The following is an 18,853-nucleotide window of genomic DNA, read 5'->3' as shown; positions in this document are numbered from 1 at the left end:
TGGAATGCGGCTAGCAGTCACTGTCAAAGGCCAAACTGAGCTTCCTTGCAGAGCAACCGAGTGAGTGTCTCGCGATCTTAGAGAGAAGTCTGGATGAACCTCCTGTAGAAACCAGCGTGTCCCCAAGAAACTCCTGATTCCCTTCACTGAAGTTGGTGGTTGCAGGCTCATCATGACCTCGATCTTTGCCTTGTCCACCTCAATGCCTTTCTCGGATATCTTGTTCCCAGAACAATCCCATCTCTCACCATGAAGTTGGCACTTCTCCCAGTTCAGCACCAGATGCTTCTCCTCGCATCGCTTCAGTACCCTGCACAAATTTTGACAAACAGACATGAAAGGAGCTTCCATAGACGCTGAAATCGTCCATGAAAACCTCCATTATGTCTTCGATCAGATCAGTAAAATCGACATCATGCATCGCTGGAAGGTCGCCGGAGCATTGCACAAGCCGAAGGGCATCCTCCTGTATGCATATGTTCCATAAGGGCAGTGTGAACGTCGTCTTCTCCTGATCATCTGGGTGGATGGGAATCTTTGAAAACCTGAATACCATCTAAAAAGCAATAGTAAGGGTGGTTAGCAATCTCTCAAGCATTTGATCAATAAACGGAAGTGGGAAGTGATCCTTACGAGTCGCAGCATTCAATTTACGAAATCAATGCACATGCGATGACCAGTAATTGTTCTAGTGGGGATCAATTCATTCTTTTATTGGTTTTTACAGTGATCCCACCTTTCTTAGGTACTACATGCACAGGACTAACCCACTTACTATCAGAGATCGCATAGATCACACCTGCTTCTAGAAGTTTCATTATCTCTTTCTTTACAACATCTTTTAGATTCGGGTTTAACCTCCTCTGATGTTCTACAGAAAGTCATCGATTCATCTTCCAGGTGTATTCTATGCATGCACAAATCAGGTGAAATGCCAGGTATGTCAGCTAGAGAGTAACCCAAAGCCTTACGATACTTTCTCAGCTCACACAAAAGCAGAGCAGTCTCTGCATTGTTCAGGTCAGCATTTTTAATGACAGGATATGTAGAGTTTGGGTCCAAGAAATGCATCTGAGTCCCTTGGGAAGGGATTTGAGCTCTACCTTTGGAGCTTTCAGCTCGCTCCATGAGTCATCAGTCTGAGCTGCCGAACAGACGAGTTCTGAGGTGCGGTTGTTCCAGTCGCTGTGCTGGAGTCACTGTTTCCCCCAGACTTAGATTCGCACCATTCTTCCATAGTCCTGGCTGAATCCAGGAACTTGGCATAGGCATCACGCATCATCACATTCTCTAAGCTCTGTCGGCTTCAGCTCTGACTAAGGCGAGTTCAAGTGGATCCTCGGTGAGAATCTCCTCGATCATACCTTCACGCGGCTCTAGGGGATCACCATCTTCTTGGACAGTGAAGGTTTGTCCATCCAGCATCGGCTTCTTGAGCATCTGATCCATCTCAAACTTCATCACAATATCTCCAAGGTGGAGATCGATCTTCCCTTGTCGGACATCAATAATAGCTCCGACAGTGCAGAGGAATGGTCTGCCTAGGATCAGGGGATCATTGGAGTCTTCCTCGACTTCCAGACAACGAAATCGGCAGGAACAATTGTATTCCCACCAGTTGAAGATCTTCGGGATTCCAACTGGAGACTTCACAGATCGATCAGCAAACACTAGTGACATTTGGTAGGCTTGAAGTCCGAGTATCAAGGCGCTTAGCCACAGTGTATGGCATGAGGTTTATGCTCGACCCTAGATCGACCAATGAGCATGAGAAAAAGTGTTCTCCCAATCTGAACCGAGAGAACAAACTTTCCCGGATCACCCATCTTCTTGATCCTTCTGTTCTGGAGCACCGCGCTGCACTCCTTAGAGACAATCATGAACTCACTGTCATCAGATATCTTCCCAGAGATCAGTCCTTTGACAAAGCTGCGCATGGATGGTATCATCTGGATCGCACTCATCAGAGGGAGCTTGACAGTTAGGTCTTCTAGCATCTTCCTGCACTTCATCTCTTCCTTATCTTGCGTGTAGCCTTAGCTGTGGAACAGGGTAAGAACTTTTTGGCACATACTGACGAGCAGGAGAAGGCGCTGCAGTCGGTGGAACAACCCCAGCGGGTCGCTCGCTCTGTTCCGTCGGACAGTCTCAGTAGGTTGTTCTGCATCATCCTCATCATGTGGGTACAGCTTTAGATGGCTGATCCGACTCCTTCTGCTTCCCTTTCTCAGCCGATGTGAATCTCCTGGGGTCTAGATCAGGCAGTTGCTTTCCACTCCTCAACCCTACTGCATTGCACTCCTTGGGGTTTTTGTCTGTTTTCCCAGGGAGAGTTCCTTGCTGTCTCTTCACGTTCTCAGCAGTCTGAGCAATCTGAATATCCATCTGTCTCATATGGCTTGAGACATTGTCATACTTCACACTCAGGTCATTGAACATATGATTCATCCTGGTGTTGATGTCGTTTGTGACCTGGTTCAGTGCCTTCCCTTGGATCTGCTGTCCTTGGAGCAGCTGGCTCATCATATTGGCGAGACTCTTCATGTCATCATGCGGAGCAGTCTGAGTCGGTTGTGCAGCTTGCTGATTAACCGGCTGTTTCTGGCTGTGGAACTGAGCATTCTGAGCTGGGTTAAGGACAAAGGTTCTTCCCTGATTGCCATAAGGCCTTTGGTATCCACTGTTCTGACCTTGGTTCCCTTGAGCTTTATCGTCTGGTTTAGGGGCATTGAACAGGTGGGGATTGTTCCTCACGTTAGGGTTCGGGTGATAGTTCTTGAACTGCCATCCTTGCCCATTCACATAACTCACTTCATGCTGATCCTCAGCCGACTGATCCGCCTCTGATGTGCCTTCTGCGGTTGCTTTATCCTGTGGGGATTCTTCCATGATGAAGACCTGGTTCTGGTTACTCTTAATCAGCTGATCGACCTTGGCAGAGAGCTCATCAATCTTGCTGTTGTCGATGCTCTTCACCTTCTGAGTGCGATCAGTCTCGCGGTTATTGTCAGCTGAGCTTGAGGCCATGTTCTCAATCAACTCGAATGCACCTTGAGTAGACTGAGTCATGAAGTCTCCCTTACTGGCTGAGTTCAAAGCGTTCCTGTACTCCCAGCCTACTCCATCGTAGAACACTCCCAGCAGATAATCTTCCTCAAAACCGTGATGTGGGCATTCTCTGCGGTAGACATTGAATCGCTCCCAAGCATCACAGAACGGCTCGTCAACCAATTGTTTGAAGGTCACGATCTTCTGTCTCAGGGCTGCTGTCTTCGATTTCGTGTAGAAGTGGCTTAAGAAAGCCTCTCGGACTTGTTCCCAAGTGGTGAGTGATCCGGTGGGTAGTGAATCAAGCCAGCGAGCAGCTTTCCCATCAAGAGAGAAAGGGAACAGAGTACACTTGATGTAATCGGGTGGTACTCCATTTGCTTTAGTGAAACCACACATCTTCTCAAAGTGCTCGATGTGGTCCATCGGTATCTCAGCAGGAAGCCCATTGAAGATCTTCCTTTGCACTAGACTTATCAAGGCTGGCTTGATCTCGAAGTCTTGCCTTGTGCACGGTGGAGGGGTTATGGCAGATCGCGTAGCGGGCAGATTACGCAGTAAGTTTCTCTGGCCGATCTGGACCACTCCCTCCTGTTGGTTCGCAGCATTCAGAGCAGCTTGCTCGGCAGCAGCTTGCTGCGCTTGGATCGTCTGCTGCATCTGCTGCATCTGTTGTTGCATGAGTGCAAACGCAGCAGTGAGATCATCTGGATGATCACCCATGTCGGTGTTCGTTGATCTCGGCTGTTGACGGTTCTGTCGTTCCAATCTCGCTAGTTCCTCGTTAGAAAGCTGATGCAATGGCCCTTGTGCGTTGCTCCGAGTATGTCTACTGGTCATGCACCTGGATCATCAGCTGAAACAAAGAAAATAACACGAGTTAGATATCTTAGACTAGATATGAAACCGAAAATTAGAGGTAAAAAATCTGGTCCCCGTCGCAACGGCGCCAAAACTTGATACACTAAAAATGAATCCTTGCTACTGCCAAGTTAACAGCTGCAATTGTAGTACTTGAGATTCAAATCCAGAGGACCAGTCTACACTCTAGTTCTATAAGTTTCAGAATCAAGCTAAGAAGAAGATATGATTTGGTTGAAATAGGCGATAGTAAACAAGCAAAATAAACACGAGATTAATTCAATTAAACAAGAGCTAGCCTAGGGTATTTCATTGGGTGTTGAATTGGAGCCAAACAATTATTCAAGCGCGATGAAGTGCTTTCTAGAAACTCGGATCACTCAGCTGGAACACTCCACTGTCGTGGTAGTGATCGCTTTGCAGATCGATCTCACCACCTAACTGTCGTTGGGATGAGATCGATTGCAAGCTTTAGAGAACAGGTCCGATCAGTTTCACTTCCCACCCTAATATATTCTTACTTTCGCTGATTAGGGATATCTAAGCTCATTCAATACATCATGTCAAGTTATTCATCCTAAGCGGTTAACTAAGTGATGAACTAGTGATCTAACATCAAGTGATCAGTTTCAGAATGACAAGCAATAAGAACAGTATGATAATGAAGAATTATGGATCGCTTATCTATTTATGCTAGCATCATGTCTCAACACCCTTAAAACCCTAGCGCGAGCAAAGGTCACTACTCGATCATGATGCACATAAACAAAGACATAAATCCGTGAAAAAATTGCATAAGAACAGAGTAGAAAACAAAGGGTTGGATCTTCTCTCTTCTTGATAGAGAGGATTCTTCTCCCTTACAAGTTGCAGATCGCAATACTCAGTGTTCTCTTGTAAAAACTAGCGTAGAGAAAAAAAAAATAGAAAATAGATAGATGGGGTACGTTTTATGATGAGGCGCCAATCAGAAGAAAAGAGATTAGGGCAAACAGGGCTTAAAATCCCGAAATAGGAGTTTCCCTATTTCGTCTGGAACAATCGCCGGATCACTCCGTCTGCTTGTTCCGCTTGAGAGAGAACAGTCTCGGGATTGTTCTCTCTTGAGTGTTCTCCGCAGGAATGCTCCAAAAGGACTTCTTTTCATCAGGCACCTTCTCTTCTTTCTTCTGCTAACTCCAGACCTGTAAAAGGTCAAAAAGGACTAGACTGACACGAATTAGTGACTTCTTCAAACGGAAAAAACATATATACAATGATGTGACACCATAATATCAAGAACACACGTTTAGATATCATGAAAACTGCAAGGTCTTAAACCGGTCGAACTGAACGACATATCCTCCACAAAATCGAACCCGGGTAAAGTCTTGTAACAAAATTTTGTAAGGATGGTTAGTTGTTCGAGTCACATTCTAGGATAGAGAAAGTTGAAAATATATAGAAAATCTTCGAGTCGAAGTTCACATCTCTAAGATGTTGGATTCAAATGTAAGACGTTAATTAATTCCTACATCTCTAATACTCCCTCTGTTTTTTAAAGATGTATGTTTTAGGAATTTTTTTTGTTTCAAAAGATGTATTTTTCATTTTTTAATGTAATTTTTGTCAACTAATTATGAATAATTGTGAATCTCAAAAACATTAATTGCATTTCTTGAAATTTTATTGGTTTAGAAATATAGGAAATATAAAATAACAAAAAACTATGCACTAATAAGTAAATTTTAATATGTTTTATTAAAAAGTGTGAAAATCTCAAAACATGTATTATTTAAAAACAGAGGGAGTAGTTGCTAAGGTGAATTGTCTCCACAGACGAACAATATGGACCCTTATTTTCCAGATCGTTTTACCAGGTTTCAGATCAATCACCTTGTCAAAATATGAGACCATCGTCGGCATTATCAAATGTCTAAGGGTTTTATTTTTTTATGGAGTTTAAGATACGTGAACCTCAACTTATATAATATACTTTATGCCATATAGTTGATGTTTTCTCGTCCCTTAACGCAACTTATATAATATACTCGGGACTGATGTTTGCTCGTCCCTTAGCTCTCTCATAGCTCTCCTTGTTTGCTCGTCCCTTAACGCAACTTATATAATATACTCGGGACTGATGTTTGCTCGTCCCTTAGCTATCCCATAACTCTCCTTGTTTGCTCGTCCCTTAGCTCTTCATGTTTACAAACGGCAAACTCATCCGATTTCGCCTTCACAACTGAAGTTCAAGCCAGTTGTATGTTCTCCCTAACTTTTGTCATCCTCATCTACGCTAAGGGCTGCCTCATCGATCTCGAAGTCAAGAAGATGCGACAGAAGACAGCAAGAAAGACTCGGATCCTTGAATCGTCGAGATTCAAGGATCCTCAAAGTGTTTCGCATGAAACCATTGGCAATAAAACACAAACTGAACCATTGGCAATGAAACACAAACCTATAGATTCAAGGATCCTTAAAGTGTTTCGCATGAAAACATTGGCAGAAGACGGCAAGAATGACTCGGATCCATTGGCAATGTGCTGCACTCGGATCCTCAAAGTGTTTCGCATGAATGAAAAAAAAAATGGGTTACGTTTCTTCTTATGGAACCAAATAAGGAAACAAAGTAAAGAATTAAATGTTCCATTTTTCTTAAACTCTCTCACAGAGTGACACGTGGATCCGAGCCTTCTCATGCATTCTCACCAAAATCGTTTAAGGAAAGCTTTAAAAATGCTTCTCCTTTAATATATAGGGGATATATATGCACCAATAATTAATAATATTTGTTTCCATAATTTCCTCTCAATATAGTAACATCCGAAGATTAAAAAAAAAAAATCCTTATATTACAACAATTCGGGAACCATAAATATCGCAAATTATATACTAACATAATATATTTTGTTTTTTTAACAAAAATATATTTTGTTTCCCATCTCACACTTTTATGTATGTCGAATATACAGTAGCTTTGGTTAAGATGTTCTAAACCAAAATAATATATATGGGTCATGTCAAATTAGTTACAATAGCTAAACTAAATATATTCAAATCTTCGACAAAACAAATATCAAAAGGTATGCACAATATTGGATCCTATATTCCTTCTAACTATCCGTATCTCACGCTCCCAAGTATCCCAATCGTAACCTACCTCTTCTTTTCCTATATAAATGAAACCATATACACCCACAGCTTCTGTCACAAAATTCAAAGCTTGATATGCTAAAATTGGTGGCTATATAGACACTGGCTTACCTTTACAAAATTAAAATGTTCAAAACAGATTGGTGCATTTGACTGACGATCATCCACTTTTAGAATTCAATGCTCAGTTTGGTGACTCATTTCTAACTGACGAAAAGGTAAATTAATACTCACACCTTATAACCATTATATTTAAACATGAATGATTATTTTATACAGCTGAAGATATATTATTAATATTCTACATTTTATGCAAGGTGTTGAAATTCACGCATCAAGTAGGAAAAACAATCTGATTCATTTGGAGAGATACTGCTATGTTGATCGTGGAAGATAATTGAGGACTTCTGTTTGAGACCAGCATCTGACTACACGGACCAACTAATCATACAAAGTCTTCTTTAAATTCTAGGTCGTTCTTTTTTTAACTTTTCATTTCACTTTTCTTTTTGAACAAGTGAACGCTTATTTGTGACCCATAAAATTGTTAGAGATAAATCAATACTATTAAAACAATGCCCTTTTTAGGTGTCCTTCTTTTTTTAAAGTATTTACAGATTCATGCTACTAGAATATTTAAAATCTATAGTTTTTATTTAATTTTGTATTTTTCAAATTTTTTTATTTAACAATATATCTATCTATTAACCATAGAAAGGACAGATAATAACTATTTTATAAAACATGTTATATAATTAACACATAACAAAACAAATACTAAACCCTATACCATAGTTGACCAAATCCTAAACTAAACTTCAAAATTCAAATGGTTGGCACAAAAGAAAATTTGTTTTGGCCGTATATTCTCATTATTTATTAAATATTTCCAGTATGCAAAATAAATTTTACAAAGTAATATATTAATTTTTATATATTAGCAAGGAAACGTAATTAATAATATCATATTTATAAACATCAAAATACTCAGAATATTCTATTGTTATTAAGTGGATATTTTTCTTCAATGTTAAAATATCCTAAAATTTTATAAACCAAAGTACAAAAATGGGATTGTTATATTTTATCTAAAATATTTTAAACTATTGCAGTTTCCCAATAGAACCAATCACCCAAATATTTTTTTTCTGAATATGTGATTTTTACCAGAATTATTCAACCTATCTGAAAAACAAGAGCCAAACCAAAATTGAATTAAACTCAAAATTTTATCAGGCTCCTAACATTTTTATCCAAAATAAAATGAAGCTGAAAACCAGTGTTTTAAAACCTGACATGGACACTGAATCAGACAACTTCCCGGATCACTGCTAGCAACAGCGGTCAATAAATTAATTAATTTAATATATAAAATATTAGCTATTCAAAATATAAGAGATATTTTATGTTTTAAAAATATTTAGAAAAATATTTAAATTTACTTTTCTTTATTTTTTTTAATTTCACATGCAAAATATCCAAAAATTATTTAGACTACTTACAATTTTGTAATAAGTTAAGAGTTGTGACATATGATAAAAATATATCAAGATTTAGAATATTTAAATATCTAAATGTCTAATGTGAAAAATAAATTAAATTTTTAAGTAAAACATCAAAATGTAATAGATTGTCGATAATAATAGTAAAATATTAAACCACATTAACTAATTTTAGTTCTTTAGATCATCGTTCACATCATTTTTTCAGATGGTATAGTAAAACTATCATAAAATATAAAATCACAAATAAAATAGTTTAATTGATTTTATATATGATAAAAATAATATGATAATGTAACTGAAAAAAATAGGAAAAAAATAAATAAAAGTTACGTAGTGGTTGAACCAATGGTGCAACCGGTGTTGGGTTCCGGGGTTTAAAGGTTTTTTATCTGGTTTTTAAATAACATATTGTTTTAAAAAAACACAAACTGATTATATATCAAGTCAATGGGTTTGTCAATTCGACTATGGAAACGGGTCGGATTTTAACACACTGCCAAAAACTAAAACTTTGACGACCTGAAACCAAACCGAAAGAAAAAAGAATAATTTGGAATTGAACCAAAAACTGAATGCTTGCATTAACAAATTAGTGAACAAACAAACGAGTGAATAAATTTGAAAAAAAAAATATTTTACTCATTGATCGGCCCATATTAATCATTTTATTCAACCTTAATTATCTACGTTATACTGTTTCATATGTTAATACTTTCATAGTTAAATTTTTTTTTTCATAGTTAAAAACATATATGATACATCATATGTGAATATTATAAATTTTTGATATTCATAGTAATTATTAGAATTATTATATCTGAATATTTATTATTATAGTATTGATATAAATTTTACCATATATAATTTAAATAAATACTAACATATTTTTGTTATGTTATTGACATAAAAAATTGTCTCAATTAGTTTATTCGAAATAGTAATACAGATCGAAATAGTCTTACACATCTTTATATTTATTTTAATATATTATATAACCAAAGGACGGATCAATATCTAGTCTATACTATTAAAAGAGAAGTAGTCTTAAAAAAATCTACTATAAAAAGTTGTCGCACTTATTCATCAGCTATTTATTATTTTTGGTCATATCCTTATTTTTTCCTAACTATACAATATTTTAAATGAAATCATTTATTACTTCTCATTATTTAGGAAACTGAATATTAAATCCACATTTATGAATAAAACAGACTCTATGGGTCGTATTATTTTAGAAACCAATATTACATTATATTATAGTACTACATAATAAACAGAAATGTCTTTATTCTAACCTTTATCATAACCATATATTTAAGTTCGAAGACAAGTGCTTAAGTACGATTTATAACAATTGAAATTATTCTTTTTATATAAACTTACATAAATATATAGAGTCATACTTTTTACATATAGATTCAGTCATAATCTAAAAAAATTCATTATTGGTAAATGCTAACATATTTTACCAGCTACAAACTAATATCATGTAAACCAATTATGTTTAATGAAAATTGATGATACAAATTTAAATAAAATTATTATTGAGTTTACTGTTAGTTTTACTATATGCAATTAGAAAATTGGATTTAACCATATTATATTCTACGCAGAATCTCCACAAGTATTTTAGATTACTTTTATACAATGTATATATAATCTTACTAGAATTGTAACAATATCATATATTTATATTGAACCAAATATTTCATAAAACAAATAAATATAAATTTAAAACACTTAAGTGAATAATAAAATCATAAACTTAAAAATATATTAGAATTTAAAATATTACTAGATTATGATCTGTCCTTGAAAGGACGGATATTTTTTTGTTGTTTTTTTAATATAAATATTGATGATTCTTCATTTTAATTATATAAACTGTGACATAATCAAATTTCAATTATGCGAGTTTGTTATAGTGTGTACAATATGACAAAATTTAAATGCGTCACACAACCATTTTATGTTTGTAAATAAGTTAAACAATGGTTGTATCCAAAATTCGAACTTGGGCTATTATATAATTTTTAAAAAATTATAAATTATATAAATTATTGCTAAATATATAAAATGGCCAATAATTGTTTTGTTTAAGTTTTATCCTTGCGTAGTTACAAAATTCCAATTTTAATATCAACCTCTTAAAATTATTGCAGACTTTAATTTATGTTATTAATATTAAAAAATATGGAATATGAAATTGATTATATAAAAACATAAATCATTTAATTAGTTAACAGATTTGAGTCATATCTAATTTATTTAGAAACATGGGCTATAATAAGAAATAAGCCCATAAAACCAAAAGACAACAATATCATTAATAATTTTTTTAGTTAGTCATATCATTAAGGGTATTTTTGAAAATTTTGAATATTCCATCAAGAGTATAATTTGGGAATAATCCATTTATAATAATACTGATTAAAGTTTATTGATTTTATTTACTAGGCCAACTGATGTGGGGTCACACTTGATTGTGGTTTTTCAGAGTTTGCATGCTTTAAATTAACAAGTTTTCATTAAATCCAAACCACTTTATATACAAATCATCGTGTTTAACGGTTCGGTCAAGGATCTGGACTTGATAAAAAATATATTGATCCCATCTAATTTAGAATAGTTTATTTAAAAGTAATAGAGGTGCTGAATTTGATCGCACCATATATTTTTTTTAAAAAAACATTAATAAACTATTTAATATTAATCACATTAAATAACTAAATAAAAATAATTTTATAACAAAAATAATTTATTTTTTTGATAAAATTCAACTTTATGACATAATAATGTACAATAAAACTAAAATACTAATTCGTTTTAAATATTTTTTTATAAACAAAAAATAACCCGCATTTTTAACCGCGGGTCAAAATCTAGTTTCTGATTAATTAAAGAGTATAGTACTATAAGGTATAATCTGGTTGTACACAAAGGTAGTTTACATGGCTTATAATTACTTTAACAAATGCCAAGGTTTAGTTATAGATGGTTATATTGGATTTTTATAGGATGGTAAAGTTATTGGAATAATGAGAAGCTATTGTATGTTATGGTCAGTTTAAGACTTGGTGGCATTATGTACTGTTATGTACATGCTAAAATGTAAAAGAATCATCAGAAAAGCTACAAAAATGGTTGGTTCATGGTTAGAAGAATGGCAGAATGGCAGCAAACTATTTCAACGCCAACATAGGAATATATCGATTACGATTTGATGGGAAAATACGTGTATTTTCACTTGTGCCCTCCGAAACAAAAGCTTTGATTTTCTTAAAAAAATAAAAGCATTTGAATAAATACAATAGATTAAAAATAACTCAATGGCACATAATGGTAAATATGATTAAAATCCAAGATAACCTCAAAAAGCCTCTTGTATTTTAATAGTATTGATGCATAAATTGTTGGTTTTATAAAAATATTTTATGTGTGTTTTCTATAATTTGTAATATAGAGTAGAATATATTACTTTTAATTTTTTATTTTTTTCTATGAATTATTATTACTTTTATGATATTTTGTTTTTTTTTGAAAATTGCACTCTCTCGAAATGTAATATTTAACTAAAATAGATAAGATTATTAAAATTGTTTTATATAACATATACTACATTTTTTATCTTGTCTTCTTATTTTTACCATAAAAAAGCAGCATCCATTATAATTAACTAATTTAAATTGATTTTAAATACAATGTCAGATTCTGTAAATTAAAAAGAAAATACAAGAAGAAACACTTAATTTATTATAAATGCAAAGGTTATATATGTAAATAAAATAGAATATTTAATCTGATATCTATGTTTTCAAATAATTTCATTTACTATTATCAATGTTTCTAAACAATCTAAAATTATTTCGGTTTTAATAATATAAATTAACTGATATTTTGATGGTGAGCCGTCAAAAAAAATCATTTGAATTTTTTCTTTAAGTCACGAGAGGGAGAGAGAGATATAGAGAAGTTGATAGTATGTCTACTAATAATAGGCCCTATGTTGTAAACGTTCGAGAATTGATATTCTTACGTTCCCCATCCCATCACATGCGATGCGAGTTCATCATATCTTTGGCTTGTTCCTCATCTCTCAAAGTCTTTTCATTTTCTCAAACATGATCATGAAAATCATCTATCTCCCTTGAAGCACGTATATATGTATATAGATCGTATTTAAAACAAAGAGTAACGTTCTGTATAATTAATTATCTTTGTGTTCAGCCCTATATATACATTGCAATACAAGTAATAGATTAATACTACACAAATGATCTGCTAGACTGGTAAAACCATTTAATTTCACCGTTGGTTTACTTTAAAGTGTCAAGCTGCCTGAAGCAATTTACCGTCAGTCCGTCACTCTTCTCATCCCTTGTGGTCAACTTAGTTGTCCTGATCACCTTGACCTTAAACGCCGCCTGATAAAGAACCAAAAAAAGTCCGGTTTAAACTAAATCTAAGAATTGGTAATAAGTGGTGTCTCACTCACCTTCTTGTCTGAACCAAACTCGATGATATCAGACGGTCTAAACCGCGCAGGGAAGTTTGGTGTCACTCTATATCTTCTTCCTAAGTTACTGGTTAACAATATTTCAAAATAATGTTTGGATCAGAAACTTCACAGACTCCAAAAGAGATAAAACCAAAAGCTCTATAAAACCAATAAGGTTACTGTCTTATGTGGGGCGTTTGCAGCTGATTAATTCGGTGATAGTAAGCTTATCTAACTTCTGGATGGCTGCTTTCCGGCTACCTAGTGGATGCATTAAAGAGATTGAATGTTTATGCTCAGCTTTTTTGTGGTCTGGTCCTATGCTGAATGGGAAGAAAGCAAAAATTGCTTGGACAGATATCAGTAAGTTGAAGATCGAGGGAGGGTTGGGAATAAGACCTTTGAAGGAGATAAATCTAGTATGTTGTTTAAAGCTGATTTGGAAAAAAAATTATATATATGCTGATTCGTTATGGGTAAACTGGGTTTAAGTATACTTGATAAGGAAGGGATCCTTATTGAGGGTGAGAGAGAACAATCAATCTGGTCCGTGGATGTGGAGGAAGATGCTCAAATATAGAGAGCTGGCAAAGAGTCAAGAGCAGAAGTTAAAAATGGGGAGAGAACGTCTTTTTGGTTTGAAGTGTGGTCAGTGACAATATTGATTTTGCAGGAGATATTAAGAGAGGGTGGCAATATTGATTTGGGAATTCCAAGCAATGCAACTGTGGCAGGGAGTCGTCGCCATAAAAGAAGATACCATAGAGTTCCTATGCTTAATAGAGTGGAAGCAGAGATTGAGAAGTATAAAGCGAATCTATCTCAGGAAGAAGATGTCTCTCTTTGGAAGAATGAAAAAGAGAGAACTCTCCTGCTTGCTACTGGTATAAGGCAGTTTGGTTTAAACATGCAACTCCAAAGTACTCTTTTGTTACTTGGGTTGCAATGCATGGAAGACTTTCGACATTGAAATCTGAATGTCGATACTTCATGTGTGCTATGCCATGAACCGATGGAGACTATGCATCATGTGTGCAGTGTTGCCTGTGAGAGAAATCGGACAAGGCATGGTGAAGACCCAAGCCCGGCTACAATCTTGATCAAGAGGCTTGACAAAAACATGAGGAATAAGTACACAATCTTGCAGAGAAGGAGAGATAAGAAGCTAACAGGAGGGATGGCTTACTGGTTTAGCATTAAGCAAAGCTAGACAACCATGAAGCTACTGCGTTTTTTATCCTCATCTTGTTAGTAACACTGGAAGTGAGAGAGCTGGAATCCAGTAGGAGTGAGAGCTAGGTAAAGGAAAGGTGGAGATTGTAAAGGAGGAGGTTTTTGATTTGAAGTTTTAAGTTGCTTTGATTTTTATCCAAATTTTATATAGAAGTCATAGGGAAAGGACACTAGCTTTGTAAAAAGGTCTTTTCTTTTTGAATTAAATTTAACATTCAATTTAAAAAAAAATGTTCAAAAAATTATAAAAATATCGAACATTAAAGATTATTTGTATTAGTCAAAACATATGAGATAACCGTAAGTATTTGTAAATATCCGCAAATATCTATTTATTTTCCGGATATCCGTTTTTCCGAATATCCGCAAACATATGATAAGGTTGCTCCAGATAAACCTTTGGACTGTGCAGTACTGTCCCGCTTGAAGAACTTCTCTGCAATGAAAAAACTTAAGAAGATGGCTTTAAGAGTAATTGCAGAGAGACTATCTGAGGAAGAGATAGGTGGACTCAAAGAGCTTTTCAGAATGATAGACACAGATAACAGTGGCACCATCACGTTTGAAGAGTTGAAAGACACTGTGAAACGCGTTGGTGCAGACCTTATGGAATCAGAGATCCAAGAACTCCTGCGGTCAGTAACCAAACAACTCTCTTCTTAGTATTAACTATCATCTTTCTCATTGTGTTTGTGAGTGTGTATCAGGCTGATGTTGATGAAAATGGATCAATAGACTATGGAGAGTTTTTAGCTGCAACAATGCATTTGAACAAGCTGGAGAGAGAGAGGAGAATCTAGTGGCTGCATTCTTTTTCTTTGACAAAGATGGAAGTGGTTACATCACTGTGGATGAGCTCCAACGGGCTTTGAAATAGTTTAATATAAATGATTCACATCTTGATGAAATGATCAAAGACATTGATCAAGACAATGTGAGTAGTATTACACAAACATATGTTTTTGAAAGTTCTTGGAAGAGTACTTAATGGAGTTTGTTTTTTTGGTAGGATGGACAAATAGACTATGGAGAGTTTGTGGCAATGATGAGGAAAGATAATGGCAGTGGAGGGATTGGCAGGAGAACAATGAGGAACATACTCAATTTTGCAAATTGGAAATCATGTTCCTGATGAAGTCAATCAATGGCTAAAAACTTGAGTGAAAGTTGACATTAATAACTTTAAACAAACCATTAGAAGTTTGAGTAAAATAATTAATGCGTCTTGAGTTGACATTATAAACAAAACATTTCCAACTGAAAAATAAAATTTAATCCAGAAGAAACTAAGAAGCTATAACTTAAGTTTTACAAAAATCAGTTAGTTGGTTTTCTTGTTGTCTTCTTCTTCTTGTTTCTCAGTGATCTTGTTGTCTTCTTCTTCTTCTTCTCTGCAGTTTCATCTTCACCTCCAAAACCGAACTCGTTAACCCGTGTCTTGTCCACAGGGTAAACCCACCTTTGGTATAAGTATATCAAGAATATCAAATCTGAAACACACACAGAAACACATCTATTACATAAGCCTCTTTCTGAAATCTGAATACAAAGTAGAGAGAGAGAGAGAGAGAGTAGTTTGCTAGAGTTTACTTACCATCACGGAACACAGAAAGCCGATGCAGAATCGGCATTTTGATGACAAACGCAAAGAGATCGTCGATTATGGTGTTGAGGAACTTGTAAGTCATCTGTCTCCATGGTAAGTGTTCTACTGACTTAAGCTTATAGTTGATGAATAGCTGAGGAAACATCATGATGAAACCTGCAAACACACACACACACGCCCATATCTCAAGAATATATTGATAATCCCACCGTAAGGAGGAGGATGAGTACATAAGATAAGAACTTGATGGCAATGTCATCATACTCTTTGGTTTTGTTACTTGCGTAGGATTCACGGTCGTGGAACCTTAACCTTGGAATCATTCCACTTCTATCAACCTGTCAAGGTTGTTGAATAGGTTTATTATATGTAAAAGCAACAAACATCAGAGAGGCTCTCACTGTAAAAATGGTTACGAAGTACCTCTATTCGCATGGCTTTCCCTATCTTCCAGAACTCAATGCAGACACCAACTCCAGAACTAGCCCAGTATCATCCACGAAGTGTCGTTGTCAAGCAGGTAGAGGAAGACGACAAACTGACAGATGAAGTCCAGTACGACAGACTTTGCAGACAGTCCTTCCATAGATTCGTTTTTTCACCAGAACTGGATATCTACAGGGTAAAAGCAAAAAAAAAGAGATAAGTAACAAGCTGCTACACGTTGGGTCTTGCTTTACCATTTTTGAATGCTAAAAAGTCAAACCCAGAGTGAAGTATCGAAACACACATCGTGATACCCAACAGATATGGATTGTTTTCCAAATACACCCTCTGCATAACAATAAACGTATTAACACTGGAGCATGTTCATAGTTTCATGTGAAACATACCTTTAGTTCGTCAGATTCACCATCTAAATCAAGCATGCTTCCGTAGCTACGATGTATCTGGAAAGACTGATCAACTTGCTGGAACAGTTGCCACTTCGTCATGCTTATGGGGCTTATTTCCAGATTAAGTGCTACTTCTGAGACTTTCTCATTGATTGGAATCATCTTGTCCCTTAGAAGCCAAAACTCATTCAAGTAAATCGTAGGGTAGTAGTTTCCTGTGCCTAGGTTCTACCAGTAAGTCTACACATCTGAAGTTAAAGTACATCATATAACAAACTGGGCGAGTAGAGTTGTGTAAAACCCAAATAATAATAAGCATATCATCCTTAAGGATACGTGGAGCAATGTTTGGTGGTAGACCGCTTTGTGAATAGCTGTCACAAAATTGAAAGCAAATATTAGTCCTACCAGTATGGAGTCAGATTAAATTCAATATTGACAAACAGCAAAAAATAAATCAAGCATGCAATAGTTGATAGGATTAATTACTCTGTTAAATCTTTTGAACAATATTATACACATCAAGATAGCAAGTGAGTCCATCATTGTTTCTACAGTCCTAATTTTCTTATACTACATAAGTTTCAAGAGCCGACTTACTGAGTAAAGTCATCGACCAGGTTAATGGTGACATTCGGTTTCCATAGGGATACCCATTCCCCAGGGACTTCTTCCTTCCCTTCCGAGTTCTTATCAACAACTTTCTGCAAAACGTTGGCTTTGCGTTAGTTCATAACTACATATCTAATGAACTCATCAGAGTACAAGACAACAACATAAAACTACATGTAATATTTCCCCAGAGAAAACTTCCATACAGACAGGTTTGGATTCATCAGAGTCTTTGGGACTACCCAAAAGACTTTTCTTCTTATCAACTTCTCTCTTTGGAAAGTAAGTGGCAACAGCTGAAACAGAGACCAGTCCAACCTCAGCTATAATACAAAAGAAACTAACTATTAATTAAATAGTTCTTTAATAAAATGAGATTAAGTCTTACGGTGAGTCCTGCCAAAACTATTAAGAGGTTGATACTCCGGATCACTAGGGTCAATAGGGAAACCAGACCGAGCAAAGAAGACATGAGCATACAGACTTCCATTATTCTGTAATGTCTGAAAAACAACACAACATAAAGCAAATTTTAGTAAACTCTATAAAGTCAAAAAGAATGTGAATTTTGGTTTTACCTCAGAAGAATAATACTTGAGTTGATCTTGTCCTAAAACTCTCCGGTGTCCACACAGCATAAGGTATATTAGTCTCATGCCAGTAAAGCAAACCTTCGTTACTAAAGTCATTGCTCTGAAAGATAAAACCACATATCCTGCAAAAACAAAACAAAAATATAAACATTTATTGGTTTCATGAATCAAAATACTCAAAAACACTAATTCTCTCTTTAAATTATACCAACGATTCTTTCTCCCTTGTGGAAGAGATTGGTCATGAGGTGATTGGGATCCATCGGTTTCTGCTTAGGTGAAAAGAACTTGGAAGCAAAGTACCAGAACACTGCGATCCTGATGATCCCGGAGATCGTGGAGCCGAATCCTCGCTGCTGCTGCTGCTGCTGCTGAGGAGGTTGAGCAGCACCGCCGGGTGCTTCTGCCACCGCCGCCGTTTGTGTTACCGGCGGGGCCATGTTATTGAATCGGGAGAGTTGGATTCGATGTAGTGAGATTTTAACTTCTTTTCTTTTTTTTTGGGGGATGACGATGATTGATGACCAAGCTCTTCCAATGTTAATGCCAAGTAACAGTGTGACACAAGTACATAGACAACCATGTCTTGTCATGACTTGAGTTATAATTGCATGTAGAGACCCTCATTGTTTTAGATACTTTTGAATTTTCCCCTATATTTCGAAATTTGAATATATCACCCCCTCAAATTTTGATTTGATATTTACCAATTACCAATTACCATTGTTTAAAAAAGTATTCCCTACATTTCTTAGAAAGTGACATTTTGACACGAAAATTATAAATTATACTGATATATATATATTTAATATATAATTTATTTAAATAAAAGTTTAATAAACACAAACTGATTAGTTAAAAAGATAAAGAAGATATTGTATATGAAAAGTTGCATTAGAAATGTAGAATGACTTAGAATGTCACTT

General features: G+C 35.4%; 1 non-coding gene and 1 pseudogene across 1 annotated transcript; one reads left to right on the top strand and one right to left on the bottom strand.

Moving 5' to 3' along the window:
• The first annotated feature begins 3,157 nt into the window (after positions 1-3,157).
• On the top strand, positions 3,158-3,264 carry LOC130500484 (small nucleolar RNA R71). Its single transcript, XR_008939108.1, has one exon. It is a non-coding gene; the product is annotated as a small nucleolar RNA R71 (small nucleolar RNA).
• A 12,161-nt stretch (positions 3,265-15,425) lies between these two features.
• LOC108827115 (uncharacterized) lies at positions 15,426-18,478 on the bottom strand (annotated as a pseudogene).
• Positions 18,479-18,853: the final 375 nt, after the last annotated feature.

The sequence above is a fragment of the Raphanus sativus genome, chromosome 9, assembly GCF_000801105.2.
Source record: "Raphanus sativus cultivar WK10039 chromosome 9, ASM80110v3, whole genome shotgun sequence".
In the NCBI taxonomy this organism is placed as follows: Eukaryota; Viridiplantae; Streptophyta; class Magnoliopsida; order Brassicales; family Brassicaceae; genus Raphanus; species Raphanus sativus.
Note: the sequence above shows the minus strand (reverse complement) of the source record. Positions and strands in the feature narration are given on the sequence as shown.